At 38.0% G+C, this 19,333-nt stretch overlaps 1 protein-coding gene across 10 annotated transcripts in view; it reads right to left on the bottom strand.

The window, feature by feature from the left end:
- Positions 1-18,878, bottom strand: part of Ccser1 (coiled-coil serine rich protein 1) — a 1,264,311-nt gene extending 1,245,433 nt beyond the window's left edge. For 3 of the 10 annotated variants that reach the window (XM_074041368.1, XM_074041369.1, XM_074041370.1), the window contains exon 1: positions 18,407-18,871. The gene's annotated coding sequence lies outside the window, so the exon portion shown is untranslated. Of the gene's footprint in view, positions 1-10,734; positions 10,873-18,033; positions 18,292-18,406 lie in introns of those variants that run through there. The other 7 variants (XM_074041362.1, XM_074041365.1, XM_074041366.1 and 4 more) reach the window with 5 other exon arrangements.
- Between the last annotated feature and the right edge of the window lie 455 nt (positions 18,879-19,333).

The raw sequence follows: 19,333 nt of genomic DNA, 5'->3' as shown, positions 1-19,333 counted from the left end.
TTTTCTCACTGAATATTTTTAAGGCAGTAGGACTAGACTAAACTTTTGAAAATAATTTTTGGACATTCTAGGGGATCCTCAAAAATCAGAATTTATGAAAACCATTATTTTGTTTATATATCTATGCTTACTTAGGGCAAAAAAGAGGAACTGTTAATTTCTTTAACTCGTAAAAGGTGCCTATAACTCAAAATTAAATTGTAATTGTCAAATAATTTATCTTGTTCGGTATTAATCACACTCCAACCTACCTAATATAAAGTTCAAAATCTTAAGTAATATTTTAATGAACATACATTAGTATATCCAATAAAATAGTATTTCTTTTAGAATATAAATGTGAATACCATTTTAAATGTTTACATTTATCAATGACTCATCTCATTTTCAAACCAGAAATAATTTGGTAATAAAAGATTTTCTAGGATTTTAAGACTCTTGCTTCCAGTGCACTGATTTGTTCAAATGCTACTGGTCACTTATTTATTTTATAAAATTATTTTTCAGAATAGTCTACAGTAGCTTGTGAGTCACTTGAACATTGCCAATATTCATTTTATTTCTAAAGTACTAGATACATATTTTAATAACTCAGAAATAATTCATGGTTAATAAATTCCCAGTAGAATATTTGATACAATAAGCAGTTATATAAGATAGATCCAAAATAATTATTTATTCTATATATACAAGTTATGTAATCATTGGTACAATCAAACTGATACATTTTTCTGTGCCTCTGTTTTTATAAAAAGAGACTAAAAACTATCACAATTCACATAGTGAATAAAATAAGATAATCAAATCTGAGCATTTTTTCCAGTCATGTGCACATAGAAAATGCTAGATAAATTAAGTTCTTAGAGTTTTAAACATAGAGTACCAGGTGGGTCATACCTGTAATTCTAACTACTGAGGAGGCAGAGATCAGGAGGATTGAGGTTCAAAGCTAGCAAGCAAATAGTTTGGGAGACCCTATCTCAAAAAAAACTCATCACAAAAAAGTACTGGTGTAGTGGTAGAGCACCTGCTTAGCATTCCTGCGCCCTGAGTTCAAATCCCAGTGTCATCAAAAAAAGTAAAAAATTAAATAATTAACTGAATAAATAAATAAGACTAAGTAAATAAATAAATCAAATTGTAAATAGTAGCTTGAAGACCATCAAAAGAAACACTCTGAAATTTCATAAATTATTGAGATCATGAAAATGAGTATTTAATTTTATATGTTAGTTACTTTTATAAGGATATCACAGTTTTTTAAAAGGGAAATAATTTATGTGTTTTCTGAGACTAATAGCAACACTGATGCTGATTTGACAAATGTTGAATACATTTTAGCATGTCCTCAAGTGAAGGAAAATTGGTTATCTTGTAGTGAAACGCTTTCAAAATTATGCTGCTCTAAAAAAATGTATTATCTTCTGGATAACTAATGACCAAATATTAACATATTTATGAATATCCTCTGGATAATACAAAATTACACGTTTTATCTTAGCAAGTTAAAAGTTATTGTTACGAAATTAAATCTCCCAACAGAACTTCTCCCTTTTATTATTTAACTCATATCTTTATTATGATCTACTCCTGAAACCACGTACAAGCTGCCAGACCAAACTTGGCAGTAGTAAGCATTTTTAGTGTTAAAAATTTCTAAGGAATGAAAACAAAGTAAAATTAAAAACACATAATTTTGATTATAAGTCACCTTAAAGACAGAAAATTTATTCATATAGTCAAAACAATAAAAATTATAGAATATGACCTTTAAAACAATGATAGCATAACAATTATCACCCTACATTTTAAGCATCTGTGGTCAGCTCCTAAAGTACACAGATCGTTCATCTCAAATACAAAGTTATTGTATTGCCATGCTGAATACAGACTGTCAGCCCGACTGTGTACAACGTGCGTGCAAGTACACGAGTACAAAACACACCTGAAGAGCACACGAACACAGCCATGAAATTTCATACCAAAGGCAACAGCATAGGACACAAAAAAGCAGGCTGGCCTACAATCAGTGTTTCTTTTACACTTCTTAACTTTGTGATGTAGCTCTGCAATTATTTTAGTGTTATTTTGACTATGTGGTATCCTACAATTGCTTCCTTACTCTATGTATAAAAATGATATATTTTGTGTGCTAAATACGTCTCTGAAATCCAATTGAGGACTATGAGATTAGAGTATTTTAAAGGTAGAAAGTAAGAAAGGAATAGTCTTAGCATTTTAAATGTCATCAAAAAGAAAGTAAAAAAATGTCGATATTTTTATCATTTTACTTTATAGCTGGTTTATTGGTCATATTTTTCTTATCAAAATTAAACTATATTTGGCCAGACAGTAGATTGTTTACTGCAATCGAAATACAGCTGTCCTAAAATTTTACAAAAAGAAGTATTCAGCAGAAATTAATTTAGAGGAGCTTATTTTTTTTATTGGTTTCTAGAATATTACATGACAATTAATTATTAGAATGTATAAAAAGGTATCCAATTGATCGAAATAAAAATAAACAACCTTTTTAATTCACAAAAAGTAAACTGTGGATTATGTTTCACTCAAAATAATCTAGTTATCCACACGTCATATTTAATGGGAAACAGTAAAGATGGCATTCACAAAGTTCAAATTATAATTCATCTAATGAATAACAAACTTCTTTCTACAACCAAGTTGCCCTGACAAAAATGTAAATATGTCCAAGGTAAAACTCAAGCAAAGCAAGGCAAGGAGGCACAGTCAGGAAAGTTGTGAACTATATAAAAGTAGACTTTCAAGGAACAAATCCAAAATGTGAAGTTTGAGGAGAAAAAGGCACAAATGGACACCCTGGCAAGTAGTTCATGTCTTTTACTTTTAAAAAGATATCATGTAGCTTGAGTGCTGACTGGGGCCTTACAAGCAATGAGTGTATACACCAGGAAAGGTGGTGATGACAAAAGTGATACACAGGAGGAAACAACTGATTCTAGGAAGAGTATTGCAAATTTAATTGTTAAATATAAAGAAAAAAAGGAAAGTTAATTTATTCATGAAGCCATTCAACCATAATTTACTAAATACCTATGCATATGAACATATAATATGTATATAACACCTTTTATCATGTCTGTTAGTACTCAGTGTGGGCAAGCTTATTAGGAAATGGGGAAGCAAAGGTGAGAAAAAAACAAGCATGATCTCTGCATCCATTAGCTTAGAGTCTAAGAAGACAGATATTTAGATAAACTCACAAATAATTATAGAATTACAGACACTACAAGTACTATGAAAGAAAGTGGCCCGGTGCTAGGAGAACATAAAATAGCAGGATGACGTGGTGCTTGAGTTGAGCCGCAGCCCTTCCTCTGGAAGTCATTCATCTTTTTGATGAGGCTTGGGAAGAAACTGGCTAAAGGCAGGAATGGAGAACATCTGCGCATGGGGAAGAACATGCACAAAATCACAACTACTTCTTACTGTCCCTTCTTCCTCTTCAACTGAGCTAAGAAATAGAACTACCATCAACTGGAGAAGATACAAGACTTGCTCACCATACAGTCAGTATTAGCAATTGTGACATTTACTGAATAGAGAATAAATGATAGGTGATTTGCAGTAAATTTGTTTAATTCATGCTATCGCAATCCATGTATTATTTCATTCAGAAAAGCTGAAGGACATGTGTAACAGAGCTTATGCCCCAAAGTGGGGCTGGAGCACAAACACACAAAATCTACGCAATTTATAACAAAGTTTTAATCAAGACCATAACATTTTTTACAAAAATACTATCTGCCTAAAAGGACACGTGCAATTCTTAAGAAAATGCAGGGAGCTCAACGTGGTGCTGTATGCCTGTAACTCCAGCTACTTGGGAGACAGAGGAGGCCAGCCTCAACAGTTAGTGAGATTCTACCTCAAAAGAAAAGTAATAATACAAAAGGGCTGGGAGCATGACTCAAATGGTAGAGCGCTTGCCTACCCAGCATGAAGTCCACATTCATTCCCTAGTTTTACAATATATATATATATATAATATATGTAGATGTATATATATATATAATATGCGTATATATATATATATATACACACATTTTTAAGGCAAATATATTTTACTTAAAAGAAATACAAAGGAAAAAAATTGAGCAATAAAGATCGCGGAAAACCACAAAATAAGCGCTACCAAACTGTGGCCACCCACACACCAATAAAAGAATCCCTCTGCTGTATTTTGGATCTGCCTGCATTAGTACACTTTGCATTCAGCTGTAGTTATTTGGAGAAGCTGAATACTAATACATGCTGGGGGGAAAATCACACAGGAACCAAGTTCCACATTTTACTAACATAATTCCCCATTTACCCATCGTGTAGGAGCTAATTCACATTACAGAAGAATGCACTGTAGCAGAACAGACTGTACTTAATTGTCTAGTGCCAACTAGGTATTGCTCACAACTTAAATTGCAGCAAAGGAAACTCCCCAGGCAGGATGGAGTCATCACGGAAGGTTGCATGGCTTTAGGCTATAATGACAGCTGAGATGTGCATAAACAGAAAGGATTAAATGCATATGTTGTGTGTGTGAGGGTGCCCTAAGTTAAGTGACCTCAACAAAGTGAAATACCTATGTTTGGATTAACAAAGTGCGATGATCTTATAAATGGCTTCTGATGCAGGGCAGACAAGCTCATATTCCAGGCATAAGGAAACAGAAACAAAATGTAGTGTTAGAAAATGTAAGTCACATTAACAAATATGCATTTAGAGTCAGTCAAGAAGACATTTATTGCACTGTACTACACGAGGTACAAGACTATCAATAATACTTGACAATCCACTTGTCATATTCCTTTGAGTTATAAGAGTATATTGAGTTACCTTTGCATAGGTTAAATACAGATAGGTACCCTTTAAGGTGCTAAACTGAATGTGTGCAGAGTCAACATGGTTCAAATAGAGTTGACCTTCAAAATGAATCATCCCTAAATTAACAAGCAAGATAATTTGCCATATTAACACTTTGTATTCCCTTTTTTGGTTGCTCATGGTTTTATTTAACAAAGTTGAAAAATGCACATTTTTTACACTTCAAATTTATTTATGATACAAACATCTAATGTATTTGTGGCCCTAGAAGTAACTTAAGTAGAAGATATAGCTTCTGTCATTAGTTTTCCTTATTCAATTCATAGCCTTATTTCTTGCACATGGCATATTCTTAATAACTTTTAATTCAAAAAATTGTGTCAAAATATGCCAATAACTCTGGTCAAAGGAAAAACGTGTCTATACAAGCCTACTGTGCAAACCAGAATGATTTTGTTAACATATTACCCCTTGCCATCCATCTTTGATGCCTGATTTCACATTTCAACTTGGTAAGGCTGTAGTCTCAGCTGTTGGTCAAACACTGCCTTAGAGGTTGCTGTGAAGGCATTTCTCAGGTGTATTTATTACACAATCATTTAATCTTAAGTAGAGAAGATTCCTACTAGCAACTAGGCAGGTTGCTTCCAATAACTTGAAGGCTTCAAGAGCAACAGGCTTCCTAGGAATAAGGAGCTCTGCCTTTAAGACTGCTGAGTTTCCAATCAGCCCTACGGATTTCAGTCATGCAAGCTTATTCTTTAAAATGAATCTCTTGAGAGATGAATAGAGGGAAGAGAGAGATAGAAGATACACTGATAGATGATAAACAGATGATAGAACTATAGATGATTAATAGAGGATAGAATGCATAGAATATCCTATTGGTTGCTTCTCTGAAGGATACTGACAGATTTGTGCCTTTAAAATAACACAGTAAAAAATTCAAAATTGTTAGAAGAGAGTTATATCAGATACATGTCATGATAAGAAATTATATTCCTAAATATCTGTATATGTTTGTATATAAATTTCTATAACAAACATTGATCCAAGTTTGGTTTAATGTCAAAAGGTATTACAGTCAAACGTTTTTAATTCAATAATACTTTTTTGGAGGGTTTTTGGGGTGGGTGTTATGGGGTTTGAACTCAGGGCTTTATGTTTGGTAGGCAGGTGCTTTACCACTTGAGCCACTGGCAGCCTTCTTTTTTGCTCTGGTTATTTTGGTGAGAGTCTCCCTTTTCCCCAGGCCAGCATGGACCATGACTCTCCTTTTTCAGGCTTCCTAGCACCACTCAGATGACAGGCATATGCCACCACACCTAGCTTTTTCCCATTGAGATCGGGTCTCTCACAAACTTTTTTACTGGAGCTAGCCTGGAACCATAATCTTCCTGATCTCAGCCTCCTAAGTAGCTAGGATTATAGGCATAAGCCACTGGTATTGACGGAGTGTGGATTGCATTTTCTTCCTTAGAAGAATGCAGTCACAGCAAGGCCCCAACTTTCCACGCCAGCTCTCTAAATCAAAGATAATCATTGCTTGGGGTCACAATGAATCCTCAACTTGACTGTGCACCAAAGACTTTAGGGATTCATTTACACAACACAAATTGTTCACAGAATTGTTGCCTTCCTCTCTTTCTCCAACTTTTTCTCTATAAAACAAACTCGGTGTACATGCATACCCACTCTTGTAACAGTTTTAAGACAACCTTGCTTTTAGATAGAGCAAACAGTGTTTAAAGACATTTTAGTTCTAGTTAGAAAATGGTTTGTAAAATTAACCCCTATCATATGTTATAACTATATTTTCAGCAAATAAATCATTAGCTTTCCAAACTCTGAATTTAGATGATTATAGAAAAATTCCTTTCATTTATTTATTTATCTTTACACTTGAAAAGTCCTTTCCTTTATTCTTAATATCTTCTTGTTTCCCTCTTTTGTGGTTCTAGGAATTGAATGACCTTGCATTTGCTAGTGCTCTAACACTTGAGCCACACCTCCATCACTTTTAGCTTCAGGTTAATTTTCAGATAAGATCTTACTCTTTTTGCCAGGGACGGCCAGAGAACTCATCCTGCTACCTATGCTTACCATGTAGTTGAAATTACAAGATTGGCTGCCATGCCCAGCATGTTTGTTGAGATGGGGTCTCTCAAGTCGGAATTATAGAAATGAGTCACTGAGTCCAACCCTTTTAGTTTGTCTTTTAGATAGAGACTCACTAACTTTGCTAGACCTTGAACAATAATCCTTGTACTTCCACCTTCCCAGGAAATGGGACTGCCGATGTGAGCCACAATGCTCGGCTCACCAACTTTTTCGAAGTTGGCATAGAACTGCGATCTTCCTGTCTCTGCCTTCAGAGTAGCTGGGATTCTGAATGTTGTGCCACCACACCCAGCTCCTAGTGTATTTTTTAATTCATATTATTTTTCAGAGTTATATAAAGGATTCCAGAGGGATAAATATTACCAAGATATATAGCCCTTTTTTTTTTCCTGCTTAGTAAGTGAAACATCCTTTTAGCAACATATAAAACAGAAAGAAGAAAAAAAAAAGGAAGTAGAAAGATATGACCTTCAGGACAGACAGTATACCTACCTCAAGAGCACAGAGGGTAGAAGTATAAAGAAGAGATAAGACCTACACAAACACCACACAAGCGTTTTCTACGGTCCAGGCATTCAGAATACAGTCAACTTCTGACCAAAAGAGAAACTGTACCTGAACTATTCTCAAGACACCCTCGTAAGAGAAGATGAACAGACACACAATTTACCAACATCAAATCCAAGTGATCAGTAGGTCAATACCACTGTTGACAAGAAGTCTTACATGTAAATAAAATTGCTTTTCAATGATGCATAATCTCGCTCAGGGCAGTGGTGTATGTGGGGGGAGAGAGGTCTGAAAACAAACACACACACACTCTGTGCAGCAAGAGAGCTCACCAAAGTGGGGGAAAGAAGTCAACCAACTTCCATTCTCACAAAGGATTGGATAACATGGATTCCAAACCTAGGAAATAAATGGTGAGCTTCAGAAGGACAGAAAACACACCTGCTATCCCATAGACACACAAGGCCTTGTAATATTTGTTAAATGAAGGAATTCCACCAGCCTTACATGGCCTCATATTTATGGACATTTTGAAATGTTAATCTGGGCTGTGGGAAGGAAGAGAAGATGCCACATGCCAGAAGCACTTAGGAAGTGAAGAAGTGGCAACATAGATTTTCCTTTCACCTGCATTCTTGAAATAATCCTGTGCTGCTGTTTTCTGCTTCTGAAGCTCTCACTAATCCCCCCAAGTGAACATGGTACAAATGCCATAATTCCTCCAACCCTTTCATTTTCTCTAAGACTTTTAGTCATTCTAAGTTACTCAGTTCCAATTAAGTATAAATGTTCAGCCTGTGAACTAGTCAGAGTCAGCATAGATTTGAGTCAGGACAGTGGCTTGAAATGAAGATAGTTCACGTAAGATGATAAAATCCAAGTCACTCCTGAGCAGCAGCGTATCTATCCATCCCATCCACATTGAGGTCTTCTCCTTTCTGCTTTAGACCAGGTGCTGGGCAATGAGAATAAAATTTAAAGTCCCTGCCCTCATAGGACATGAAGCACAAACAAGAAATGAATATTTCACATAGCAATTTAATAGCAACAGCAAAGGTTATCACAGGAACTCAGAGTTGACTTCTAGCATGGGATTAAGGTGAGCTTCACCGAGTTTACAATTTAACTGAGCCTTGAAGGAGTCACCAGAATAAACCAGAAGATGGAAGATCAGTCACTCCAAATGACTAATGCATTATCTGCAGCAGCAGGTTCTAGAACTGCCATAAACAAAACCAACATAGTTTGCACTTTTTGCAAGGGGGGGTCAGTAGGATCCTAGTACCCTGGATAGCTCCTTTGCAACAAAGATGACTGGAAAAGTAGGTCTAGGGAGAGGATGACTAGAAAAACACTTCTAGGAAGAGGATCTAGAGGATCTTCTGGAGTTCAAATTTACTAATCTGCCCTATATTCAAAAAACGACTCTTAAAAGATAGTATCACCTATTTATTACCCACATTAGATATCTGACTTGGGTGCTTTCTGTATCATCAAGCAATGAACCTTACTCTCCTCAGAAATATCCTGGAGGCAATTCCTTCTGTCTTCGCCATATACCTAGCATTCTGGGGTCTTTATTCCCTTGAACTTAATATTCCCCTGCCCCTATAATCAATCTAGACCCGTCCAACTCCAGAACTCTGCAAACTCTCAGAAACTGAACTCTTGATGGAGAAGCTATTTCCCCAGGCACCATAATATTTACACTTTGAGGCACACTGTAAAAAATGCTAAAGTCGATTTTACTCCTAACATCCCTCAAGGTCTATACACTGCTTGTATACAAACATGTAATGCTTTCTTTAATGGTCCAATTTAATAATCAGTAGTTTTAAGATCAATCTTGTAGGAGATAATTCGAACTTTTAAGGAAGTCATCAATGAATACTCTTAGTATTGAAATATTACTTTAGTATTTACATATGAGCACAATAGTAAAAACATTTTAAATCATGTAACTATCCTTGAGTTATTTATTCCACAAGAAACCTGTTGAAAATTTAAGAATCCTAATGTATAAACTCATTGGTTTTGTTATCTATAAAATATATTGAATCATTACCTGAAATAAGTGACTCTTAGTCTACATTGCTAATGCTGTCTTTGAGTTTGGTTTAGATGTATTTTCTTCATTAGCCTCACCTATTCATCTGATATTTCTGGGATACTGGTATGTTTTTCTTTTACAATGAAACCCTCTCTTGGCACATTTCATATATTCAGATAATGCTCTGGTGATATGGATATCTGTAAAGTCAACAAGACCAAAGAGACAAACATAAAAATTGTGCCCCAATGGAATAATTGCCAAGAATGTTAAGGCATAAAACCTACATTTTTATTTATTTGTCATTTTTACTTATTCTTCCCAGTCATGTTTGGTTTGGATTTATTTGCAAGCTTGCTATACGTTTGCATTACAATGTTTGCTACAATTGCAAAAGCAAACAAAACCACACACACACTCACACACACAGAAAAATACTAATAGAGTGACAATAAACTCTAAGAAACAGCTCATCTCAGAGAAAAGATACATAACTATTAAATGCTAGTCTGAATTTAAATTTCTTTGAATTAGGGGAACAGGTCTGGTTTACTAAAAACTTCTTGAATTCACAAATAGTGCTAATGAATAGGGAAATTAAGAAAAGGCAACACACTTCTAGATCATATTTCTTTATATTCAGAAAAGATTATAAAGCAGAAAGTAGGAGAGCCAATAATCTTGAAAGTAACAACTGACTAACTAGAAAAAGAGGAACAGGCAGGCTCTAAAGAAAGTACACACAAACCGTGCACACATTTGTATACACACACAACATTTAGGAGAAGAATAAGGCATAGAATAACTAGTATTTCATTTATTCTGGATTAAGTTGTTTAGCAATCATCTGCCGGTAATTTATCCTTTAATGTTATACTTCAGGGGCTGTATGCTTATTGAATCAGGTTACCTAATTTTTTTTTAAATGCTTGCTATTGATGGTGAGGAATGAATAGCTCTATAGTAGGACACTGCCAAATAAGGAAAGGTTACACGTAGGAAAATGTACCAGTCTTGTGATGGTTATAAACTGGTAATAAACTTGCACTATAGTCTGGAAAACATCATAGAGACCCAGTTATAAACACTTCTGACAAGTCCAACTAGTCTGAGCGTTTGGGGGTATGGCAATCTGCCATTAGTAGTTGTCATCATGGAAGTTCAAGAATGAATATTGAAATGAAGCAAACCTCTAAGAGCTGGCAGTGTTTAGACTTCCAGGAAACTGGTGGTATTTTCAGGAGTCTGCTGGCAGGCATAAGGGCTCAGGAAGTGAAGTAGTTTCAGAGGCAGGAGCATAGTCTTCAAAGAAATGTAAAGGCCTTGTCCTAGAAATGGGGATGTTGAGTAATATAGCAAAATGCAGAGGAATAAATTTTAGTTATAAAAACAAATCTAATTACTAGGATTACATTATAACATTAGAACTAACTCTCAAAGGTTGCATGACAGCAAATCCCAAAACACTGGGCTAGCAACCAGTCATTCTCCCTCCTACACCAAGGAAGTGCTCTTGAATCACAGCAGGGTGAGGCTCAAGCTAATGGTTAAACAGTTCCAGTAACAGAAGTAGATTTTGACAAATGCTATGAATCCCATCATAAGTGAAATATTCAGTTGAATAACCAATTCTGTTTTCTCCTTGATATCATTATATATGTATATAATTTATTCATTTTATTGACTGAAACACACCACAAAGCATATAATGAGTTTACTCTAGGACAGGACTTCCAAATAACCAAATTTAACTCCCTCTTCAGGTCTTTCTATAAAATAGCCTTTAAATAGCTCTCTTTCGGCCAATAGGAGAAGGGGACCAGGAACTAGAGGAAAGGTCAGTCAAGAGATGAATCAATTTAGAATATAACACATATGTACATGGAAGCAATGCGAGGAATCTCCCTGTATAGCTCTCCTTACCTCAACTAGCAAAAACCCCTGGTCCTCCTTAGTAATGTTTATACTCTCTCTTCAACAAAATTAGAAATAAGGGCAAAACAGTTTCCACTTGGAAACAAGGGGGTAGGGGGAAGAAGGAGGGGGTGGGGGGAAAAAAGGGGGTGGGAGGAAGGGAGGAGTAATGACCCAATCATTGTATGTACAATATGAATACAGGAAATAAATTTAAAAATTAAAAATAAATAGCTCTCTTGCTACAAACACTTGAACATTAATTAAACCCACATTTAAATAGATGAACGGAAGGTTAGACATCAAAAGAACCTAAATCAAGCCTGACACTGCTTTATGAACATATGTCCTTTTCATGGGAAGAAAGCTGGACTCCTAAATTACACATACCAAAGTTCAACAGTTCTGAGCAGGATACTCAAAGCTCTGGGGAAACCTTTGCAGAAGATGAAGCTGCCTATCTCCAAACACAGAGTAGTGTATCTAATGCTTGAATAGTCTTTGCATAAAGGCACATATTCTCAAAATTATGCTTAGTTATGTCTTAAATTTCCATTACAGAGTAAGAGAGAGGTCAAGTGTAGTGGTTCATGCATGTAATTTCAGTTATTTGGGAGGTAGACATCAGAAAGTTTACCACTTAAAGCCAGCCAGGCCAAAAAGTTAGCAAGCCCCCATCTCAACAACAAGCCAAGCATGGCAGTATTCACTGAATCCCAGCTACAACGGAGGCACAGGCAGGAAGATCACAGTCCAAAGCCAGCCCAGGCAAAACCGCAAGACCCTATCTGAAAAATAACTAAAGATAAAAAAAGAGTTAAGAGATTCTGTCCAGATGGGGCAAGAAAATTGTGATTGAATGGTGTTTAGCATACACAATAATATCAGTATTGAAAAAAATAGTAAGACAATGGGAGTAGCAGCCTGGCATTGCCTGTCCCAATCATCCAGGAAGTAATGGTAACTTTGTTGCAGACAGCAGCAGCAGGAAGGTAGTATAAAGATACTGCTCTTACAATCCATCAAATTAGAAAGACAGAGATCAGGTACTCCTTCAAATTGTCTGTCTGATGGTTTAATAATTTCTGTATCATGTAATAAAAAGCCAAAGTTTGGACTACCTTGGCAGATCACATCTCTTAATGTTTGCATAAAACCGACTTTACAATGTTAGAAGAATTACATGACATATCCTCTAAAATACTTATGTAAGAAAAAAAAGTATAATGTGTTATAAAGTACTTCTTATAACACATTGCTATTGTTGATAAATAATACATAATGATAAATAATAAAAATAAAATAATAAAAATACACATCATTTTAAAAATAGGAAAAAAATACCTGTGTTTGCATTTGTTCTAGGACCCTATTTTTAAGTCTTTTAAAAAATCTTTCTTTGAAAAAAATAGAACATCCTTTGAGTGAGGGAATAGATGCTTAGTTACTTATTGATAATTTATTCAACCAATATTTATTGTGTGTCTACAGTGTGCTTGGCACTGTTAATTCCTGATGATACAGTATTGAAGCAATCACACAAATATATGCAAAATTTAAAAGTACAGTAAGTCCCACAAGGTGGAGGAACACAGACCTAGAACAATATATAACAGGACAACTGACAGCAAAAGAAGGCAAGAAAGGTATCCTTACAGAGGTGGTGACTGAGCTCAGATCTGAAGTAGAGAATCAAGGGAGAAGAGACGTTCTAAAGAGATGCAGGGTGCAAAGACATGATCTCTCATCCTGGAAGACTTATAAGAGTGGTGAACGAGAATGAATTCCAGTTGTAAGGCTTTGAGAACATTCCGCACGTACAGTTAATATAATCTCATAAAGACAAATATTATTACTACATTCCAAGACCAACAATATCACAGAAGAATGAACAATGCTAAACAGAACAATGTCAACTTTTGTACACCCTGTTTAATCTTTGCTTTCTGACTACTGACAAGGTCTAGCCTGGGGTCATTACCATGCAGTTAAATTCTCATGACTCGTTCTCAATCAATAGCAAATGTGTGCCCAGGAATTGGAAACTCCTTTAACATTTTGTCAGGAAGGGCTGGGGATGTAGCTCAGTGGTACAGGGTTTTCCTGCCATCTGCAAGACCCTGGATTCAATCCCCAATCACTCCAAAAAAAAGAAAAAACAAAAATGTCCATGAAATACAATTAAGATGAAAATCTCTTGATGGAAACAGTAATATTTTGCAAGACTAAACAGTTCAACTTTAGTTTACTACCAGTTCAGATAAGGATTTTGATACAATACAGAGAGAAGACATAAGGTTCAAATTTCACTCTGTAATACACAAAGTCAGTGTTTGTCAAACTTTAGAGTGCATAAGAATCACATAGAGGACCCCACACCGGAGTTTCTGACTCAGGCACTGTCCTGGGGCTCCAGATCTGGCATTTTAACAAGCTAACTGGTACTTCTGTGTCTGTTCAGGGACACATTTTAAAAATCAGTGCTCTCGATTAGGAGATCTTATTATCTCCATCAGATAATAAGACGGTCCTTCATGAAAGAACTTATTAATTTATTGAATACCGGATCATGTTGAAGGTTTCCAAAATTTTTAATCCATTTACTAAATCTTTAAAAAATTGTGAATGAAATATAAATGATGCAAAACCAAAACCCATGTTTTTAAGTTAATTTGGGAACAGGGCCAGGAATTTGGCCAATCAACTTCTTTATCAAGGAACTAAGCAGAAATCTTTTGACAAGTTTTACTATTATACCAAAGACTTTTGCAAACTACCACATAATGTCTTTCCTTTTCTTTTAATTTAGCCATACGAAAATGGCTAAAATGCAATGTGAGTGCTTAAAATATGAATATCTTGGTACAGTATCAATTGCAATTCAGTATGGTCAGCTTTACAATTTTATATTTACCTTATGCTTCAGAGTAAAATATTTCCTTTTGTTACAGTGTTTCCTCTGGACCTCCCCCACTTTTTTCTGCTGCTTCTCCCACCCCAGGCTTCATGTTTTATTGTCACTGACACTCTTGTATAGGGAAGATAATACTGCTGATAGATGCCTATGTCCTCAATATAAAGCAAGCCGATTTTGTCACTATCCAATAGTGAAATCATGCAGAAGCTGTCAGTCACACAATGGGCAAGATTATATTATCAAAATGATACACCTGAAACATATAGTCCAAAACCAAACTCAAAAGAGACCAATTAACTGATAGGCTGGTTCATAACCTGACTAGGTTGGAACTTATTCCATTCTGCAATGAAGATGAAACTGGTGATTTAGCAGGCTCTCACTTTTATAATAACGCTTATCTATACACTGTCAACAAAATATATATGAGAATCTTGTAATTCAACTAATCTGAAAGTAATTCCATTCAGCTATTGAAAGTCACATCTAATATCTGTACAACTTCTTTACTGTCACTGTAACATACTTCTAGGCTGTCATGTTAAGTAGATTGGCTCAAAGTCAGTTCTGATGCTTCCCTTCGTGTTCTTAAAATGAACAAATACCTTTTAACCGGTTTGTGTTTGCCTAAAAAGAACATATATACAAAGAAAAAAAAATAAGCTTAGAATAGAGACAGCACATTCTATCACTAATACAGTTTACATATCAGAAGATAGCTAAAAGCTCTCTAAATTGTTGCTACAATTCTACAACTTCCCCTACCTGCCTAGCACCATAGTTCTACAGTCATAGTGACTAGGGTAACAATAATGACCTATTACATGGGTGAATATAATAACTTTAAATAAATCTATCTAAAAAAATCTAACCACTTTAAAATAGAAATACTATAGAAGATACATTATTTAGTGGATTATACACTCACATGATGATAAAATGTTAAGCATTCAATGAATTCCCATTAATATTGTTATTTTGCACATCACTATATTTCTTTTTTTTAGGACAAACCTAAGAACATTTGAATAAGTCCCCAGACACTTTCCTGAGAAGTGGCTGCACATGTACAACCTCGTTATCAACACCAAACTCAACACTTCGAGGTGGTTTGCATATATTTCAATGCTTAAAGTACATTTTCTTTATAAGTACTCTAATGAGCTGTTGAAGTAATGCAAGTATATAGTACTTATTGAAAGACTGTATGAAGAGTCATCTTTGCAAGTTCAGAAATGTTGACAGTGCACTTCAAGAGAATTGATAGAATGTTGTACATCAAAAGCAGTCTCACCCTGCACTTTACAACAAATATCTAGCAATAGCTAAACCGATTTCAAAGCAAACTTACCTTCTCTTACTTCTATTCTTCCTTTTCTATAATTCCAGGAGAATTGCATCTTAGCCACAATCTGCTAATCCTATTTGTCCTTTAAGATCAAGAGCAAGTAAGTCTTACCTACCCTCTGAAGTCTTTTCAGACAAAATGCAGTATGAAATGTTATTGTCATGCTCTGAACTCCTGGAGTCCCCATTAGACATGTAATCTCTTATTGTCATGGACTGTTAACTCTATATTCAAGAATGAGTGGAAAGAGGGGAAAAATGACCCAAACATTGTTTGCACACATGAATAAAAGAAAAGAAAAAAAGAATGAGCAGCATACTCCTTCCCATTGGCTGGTAGTTCCGGAAGGAAGATTAAGGAGTAAGGAATCCCCCTCCCCACTCCCAGTACATACATTTGTTCCTCCAAAATAACCAGACAGTACCTTGCCCACGATAGGCCTTTTATTATGAATATTAAGAGTAAGCAAATGCAATTAAAAGTTGAATAGCTATTAATGCAGAAACAAAATGTTTCATTTTTCTACTTCATGAGTTTGACATAAATTAACTTTCAATGATATAAAAAATTGCTGATGCTGAGTGTCAAAAAACCAAAATATTCATAAATATGACATACAAAGCTTGCAGTAACACAGTTCATCAACTTCCTCTTTTAAATTCCTAATTATGTCTGTGTTCTAACTTTTTGGGATAGTTAAGGCAATGATACTCAGAGTGGAATTCACCATGTGATGAACTAATATATAAAACTGTACATACTTTGGTATTGGAAATGCACCTTAAATTAAAATTGAATCTTACCAAATCGAGGTATCAAATCTTTAACTCTGTTTTGGTCTTTAAATGAACAGGACTGTTAAGGAAAGCTATCTTCTATTGGGGGAAAACAAACAAGTGTGTTTTTTCTTTAATCAAAATACTTTTTATCAAGCACTTTAATTAAATCAAATGAAGTCAAATCACTCAGACTTTAGGTTCTATAAAAGCCCAGGTTGCTACTTTTAAGGACAAATGCAAATTTGCTAAGGCATTGTGATAGACACCATCAAAGTCATCTCTGAGCTTCAAGTTATGTACTTGTGATTTGGACCTGTGGTAAAGCAAATAGAAAGAGAAACTACCCCAAACTAATTATGTTGTAGCCTGGATTAAAAGTACTCTAGGTCTTCCCTTAACAACTAGCTTTTAAAGAATCAGTAGTAATAGACATAAACTCACTTAGGTGTCTGCTTCTCTGTTCTTCTCAAGGCTTCCAATAAAATCACCTTTATATAAAATATGTGTACCTTATTTCAATAGCCTTTAGAAGGAGGGGAGATGGAGTAGGACAGTATTCAGCCGTGAAGATTTCAGCAATGAAAGGTGTTGAAAGCAAGCACGTACTTTCTGTCTTGAGGGTCCTACTGAGGGCCTGAAGAGGTAAGAGGAGCTGACCTTAAGCACATAAAAACACTATAGGGCAAGAGATCAGTGACTTCACTTTTATCTACTTGTGAAAAGAGGCGTGATTTTCTGACTTCATTTTATATCGCAGGTTGCACGACAGGGAGAAAAAAAGGCATTATTGCTTCTAACTCGGAGAGAGGAGAGAGAGAGTGGCTGAATATACTGAATGAAACCCCGAGAATTTTCACAACTCTTTGCCATAAATAGCCTTTCTTCTCACTCTGGATACCTCCCCCTTTACATCAGCAAAGCTCAGCCTCCACACGCAGAGAAGCACCATTCACAAATCCCTCCGTCACCCCTTCGCGCACCCCTACGCCTCGCTGGCACGGTGTGTAAGCGTCCCTGGGACACAAGCCAAAAGATCAGGGGCCTTGGGAGCCACCTGCAGTTTCAGCTCAGGGTTGACTTTCTGCTCAGGTGACCCAACGCATTCAGTTCCGAGTGAGCCCACACAAGAAGGATCTCTCTCTCTCTCTCTCTCTCTCTCTCTCTCTCTCTCTCTCTCTCTCTCTCTCTCTCTCTCTCTCTCTCTCTCTCTCTCTCTCTCTCTCTCTCTCTCTCTCTCTCTCTCTCCCCCTCTCCCCCCCCCTCAGCCCTTGGCCCGCCACCACAAAGCAATTTGTCCACTCTAAGTCACCGCTGCTTCTGCCACCACCAGGGAGGGTCTCCTCTCCAATCCAGGAAGCCAGAGCCCCAGGAGCAGTAGGCGGCAAGAGGAGGTCCTGGCTCCGCCACTGCGGCTCCGCCGGGAACCCCAGACTACCCGCCCCCTCCTCCCCTTCCCCCTCTGCGTCGCCGTCCCCACCCTGGCACCGGCAACCCGGTGTGTCCAGTGCCACAGCCGGCCGGCTGTCCCTACCTGCGGGACGCAAGGGAGAGGGAGGGGAGCGGCCCCGAGCCTGTGCCAACTCTTTCCTGCTCGGCCCACCCCGCCACCATCGCCGGGGCCGCGGGAGCAGAGCGCGCAGGAGCGTGGAGGAAATGGCCACGCAGCTCCGGGATCGTCGGGCCGGGGCTGGAGAGCCTGTCCGTGTCCCTCCCACCCCGCCGGCCAGGCCGGGGTTCCAAGGCCAGAGCCCGGGGCCTGGGCGGGAGCTGCTCCGGAGCGGCCCGGGCACGGCGCGGTCACCTGCCCAGCGGTCACTCCCGTGTCCGCCTAGGGCCGGTCCGGGCGCAGCAGCTGCGACACGACGCGCGACCCCCGGGCGCGGGGACACCGGGGGCGTTACTACCTTGAGGGCTCCGCGCAGCTTGTTAGGGCTCCTCCCGGGCACTCATGGATGTCTGTCTTCAGGGCACGGAGGGGTGTCCTTCCTGGTCCCCCTCCTCTGTCCTCCCGCCCCTTCTTGGCTGTTGGGCTCCTGCTCTCCACTCCCAGTTGCACAGAGTCGAGCTGCGCTATTTAATAATCCTTCTGCTTCTGCCGCCTGCACCAGCAGAGCTGCTCTTGCACTGCTTCCCAGTCAGTCATGTTGTTGAGAGAGAGAGAGAGAGAAAGAGAGAGAGAGAGAGAGGCGGATTGCCAGTCGATCGGCGACTATTTGTGGGGAGGGAGAGAAGAGCAGAGGCAGAGGAGGGCAGGGGAGGGACGTGGGGAGGCGCTTCCAAGTGTGTGAGTGCGCCCAGTGTGACAGTGTGGAGTGCTCTAGCCGCCTCCCTGGCAGGCCGCGCTCCCGGGCTGCAAGAAGGGCGGCGACGCGGCGCGCGCGGCCTCTCCAGACCTGGGTGACAAGAGTTGGCCCTGGCAGGAGCGGCCTCGAGGGCGGCGCCGGGCCAATTACGTCGCGGGCCACCACGCACGCACACTCCTACATGGACACGCGCACACCCACTGCTGGTCCGCTGCTGAGTTTTCATTTCGGGGGAAGCTACATAGGACTGTGCTGATTTGGGCTTCCCCGCCTCCCCCGACCTAGTCCGTCCTTGGGTATGTTGAGTTCAAGTTGTCTTGGCAGGTCAAGACAAGAAAATTCTTAAGAGTCTAAAGAGAAGCCTGAGTGACCTGACTGTGGGCATACTGTAAAGGCGCGGTGTCTGTCCTCTCCAAGCCATCCATGTTGTCTTCTTTCCCTTCCATCTCTTAGAAACAAATTATGGGGGTCTTTCTTTTTTTGTGTGTATTTGTCACCTATTCCATTGGCATCCTGACTCTTCTTAAA

This window comes from Castor canadensis, chromosome 9, assembly GCF_047511655.1.
Source record: "Castor canadensis chromosome 9, mCasCan1.hap1v2, whole genome shotgun sequence".
In the NCBI taxonomy this organism is placed as follows: Eukaryota; Metazoa; Chordata; class Mammalia; order Rodentia; family Castoridae; genus Castor; species Castor canadensis.
The sequence above is the reverse complement of the archived record's forward strand: the minus strand, read 5'-3'. Positions and strand labels throughout refer to the sequence as shown.